Source organism: Myotis brandtii, unplaced genomic scaffold (assembly GCF_000412655.1).
Source record: "Myotis brandtii unplaced genomic scaffold, ASM41265v1 scaffold847, whole genome shotgun sequence".
Lineage (NCBI taxonomy): Eukaryota > Metazoa > Chordata > Mammalia > Chiroptera > Vespertilionidae > Myotis > Myotis brandtii.
Genome location: NW_005371441.1, coordinates 1,285,124 through 1,288,862, shown reverse-complemented (window position 1 = coordinate 1,288,862; position 3,739 = coordinate 1,285,124).

Sequence of the window (3,739 nt, the reverse complement as noted above, 5' to 3'; positions counted from 1 at the left end):
GCGCGCAGAGGGCCGGGGAAAAGTGTCCCAGACCGAGACCGTTCCTCCCCGCTCTTTTCCGAGCTGTCGCTTTCCTGCCGAGGAGCGTGGACCGGAGGCGCCCCGCGAACAAGTGCCCGCAGTGAATGAGCGCAGATGGAATCCCAGCCTCACGCCTGGGCCGGTCCTTCCGGCCATGTGCCGCCACCTACCGGGGGACCGGCACCACTTTTTCCCGCCAATTCCTCCCTGCCCCGCTCGCCTTCCCGCGTTTTCTCTGACTTCTCGAGGACAATTTTGTCTAGTCCTCCCCAAAGCAGCCTCCCAGTGAAGCATCCATCTTATATAAAAACTGCTGTTTGAAATTTTAACCCTGCATTTTGGCTTCTGTAAATGCTTGCTGGCTTAAATAATAAGGAAAATAAGACTACTCCCATTTCAGAGAGGCCATTAAACCTTCCCCAAAGTTATCAGTGCTGGCACCAGGCCAAGCCTTTGGTCGAGGTCTCAAAGCCCCGCCCAACACATAGGGGCTCTTTAAGAAGTGCAAAGGGGACCAGAAAACCCCATATTTGGGAGACAAAAGGGGTAAAAAGGTATAAATACAGGAAACTTCCTGTGTGATTTCACCCAGAACTTGAGAGACCTTTTCCTCTGGGCCTGCATGTAATAATAATAAATGTAACTCCATCTCTCTAAGCGTTGCTTGGTTCTTCTCGGGTTTTTCTGTAACACCGGGACGACACCACAGACACACACTCCCAGTCCACTTTCTACCCCACCGTTCCCACCACCCGCAGCCCAGAGGGGAAGAGGAGAGATGCCTCCTGAATACCGAGCCTGCCTGATGACACCCACAAAACCACCCACACCCCACCCTCTCCCAACACACTTTTCCACCCAGGACCCCTCCTTTCCTCCAGCAGCGCACATGTGGGGAAGCAGGAACAAGAGGTGTTATCAGGACAGGGGTGTTCGGCAGGGTCTCCACCCACAGGATCCAACACAACCCTTGCCCCTTCCCTGCTCCCACACTTGGCCACACACAGCAAACCCTCCATCAGAACCATTTCTCTTCACCCAGAACTTCAAAGCGAACTCTTCCAGGGATCACAGAACCTGCAACCCCAGGCACTCATTTCAGACACCTGCCCTCATGGTGACTGCTCTTCTCCCCAGCTCAACCCGTTTTACCGCCCAATTCTTTGGGGTCCAAACCCATATTTTCCACCTACTGAGGAGGCACAGCATGTGATGGTCATGGATTTTGGCTCACGTCTGCTGATGGTCTCTATAAACTGACAGATGGTGAATGTTATCATCTTCGCAGGCCACTTAGGGCCTGTCTCTGTATATACCACACACCTCCACCTTCATGGTGCCATAGCAGCCAGAGACCACATGCAAAGAAATGGGGGACCAGATATGGCCACTGTACTACTTTGTGGACCCAACATTTAGAGTACGTAGTGTGTCACAGATATGGGTGTCCCATCCAATTTGTCCTCAGTGTTGAAGAGCCAGAACTTATCACTGTCCAGTTCTGAACTGTAGCTTCTGGGTAGAATCAGTGAGGAATGTGGATCATGCAGCAATTGGCAACTGCTCCACTCCGTCCTGTGAGACCCTGCAGGAAGTCATCGGTGCAACCTGAGGGTAGTGCTGGTGCAACATTTCTGGTGTGGAAATCAGGGACATCTCTCTTTATATCTTACAATAGAGGCCCGATGCACGAAATTTGTGTGATGGGGGTGGGGGTCCTTCAGCCTGGCCTGTGACCTCTCACAATCCGGGACCCTTTGGGGGATGTCTGACTGCTGGTTTAGCGAGATAGGGCCTAAACCAGCAGTTGGACATCCCACTCACAATCCGGGAACTCTAGCTCCTAACTCCTCACCTGCCTGCCTGCCTGCCTGCCTGGTTGCCTCTAACCACTCTGCCTGCCTTCCTGATCACCCCTAACCCAGGGTGGCTGCCTGGCTCCCTCCCTGGCAGCCTTGGGCAGGCGGGTAGGCTTCCAGCTGCCTGGGCCAGGTACCTCCCTCGCAGTAATAGCGCCTTCCTGGATCCTGCAGCAGCCACCTACCCAGAAAAGCTGGAAGGTCCATAAGGAAGGATAGAGGTCCCAAATGACTTCTGCTCTATCTTTTTAGCATATTACCCTTTTATTATATAGGATATTCCCTGTGACCCTGCTCACTTCTATTCTCTGACTGCTGGGCCTAGCTGACCTAATGACACTCACAATGGACAACTCTAATGCCCCATAGCCAGAGGCCTCATCTCTCCCAGGTCCCAGTACTTTACCAGGAGACTCTTTGAATGGTGAGGGTCTCCTTTTGGCAAGAGACATAGCCTTCCTTAAGAACATTAGGGGTCTCTGCTGTGATCCTCGAGTAGGAAGGCCATGAAGTCCCCTTAGCACCTTGTCTACTACAGATACCTCTCAGATCATAGGTTTGCTGGGTTTGATGGACCAAGAATGAGATCCAGCCACATTCACCCAATCAAGTATTGTCTATCACTGCTTTCATGCCACAACAGCAGAGCTGAGTAGTTGCAACAGACTTCTGATCTGCAAAGCCTGACATATGTGATATATACCATCTATAGAACGTCTTCTGACCAGGCTGGAAACATAATCGAGCTAGGAAAGGGATCACACCACCGCATCCTTACAGAGGGTTTAAGATTAGTACTCTTCCATATTATTTCATTGAGGAAAAGATACTGTTTGAACAATCTATTTGGAGGAAAGAGAAGACACCACTGTGAGCAGAGCCTGGGACAGATGTCTATTCATTACCTGGGCCCCAACCACGTGCACCACTTTCATAACAGGACCAATGGTGATGCTTCTGGTATCTGGAAATGATGTCAACTGACACACTGGATCCAATGTGAATGTCTGGGTGATTTCTGTTTCCCGGTGTACATTTAGCCAAGTCAATGGCCACATGTCAGCTTGAAGGGTCCCTCCTCATGGGAACTGGGCCTCTCCTTCTAGTAATGGTTTACAGGTCTCAGAAGTAGCTCAGTTCTCAAAACTGGCAAAAGAGCCAGCCTCTTTCTAGGGAGGCTGCTTTTAGCCTCCCAAGTATTTATCCTTGTGTTTTGTCTTTGATTTTATTACTTACATCCAGCACTCTCTGGGCTGGCTCTCCTTCTGTTTTGTCTCTAGGATCACTGTGTTCTATGAGTCAAAGGGACAGCTTTCTGGGCCTGGCTACTGGGCCTAGCTGACCTAATGGCCAGGCCCTTGTTCGGCATCCAACCTTTCTGATCATTTCAATAATGGCCCTCTGCCTGCTTGTGACAGTTGAACGCCTGTATCTCTAATGTATTATTTCAGGACATTTTTTATTAGCCCCATTACTACTGGAGCCCATTTCTGGAATACCATCTCCACCTGTCAAGCCCGCCCATCAGGACAGCCATCACTGAGCTTCTTGAAAATGGTGGTGCCCTTCCTACTGTTGTGTGAGAAGAATTTCTCTTCTGCTTTTCTAGGTTCCTCTAACTGCTCTAATAATTAAGTTAACATGAGACAGATTAAATGAGAAAAGCAATTTTTAATTTGGCACAAAGGGGTGCTCAGAGAAAATGAGACTCTGAAGTGACCAAAGTAGCAGCTTTTATACCTTTTGACAAAGAAACAACACATTTGTGAAGAATTGACAAGACAAGAGTTTGGTCTTGGAGTAGTAAATTAATAATAAAGTCACAAGGTTTGTTTATTCAGCCTTCTTGGCTCTAAATT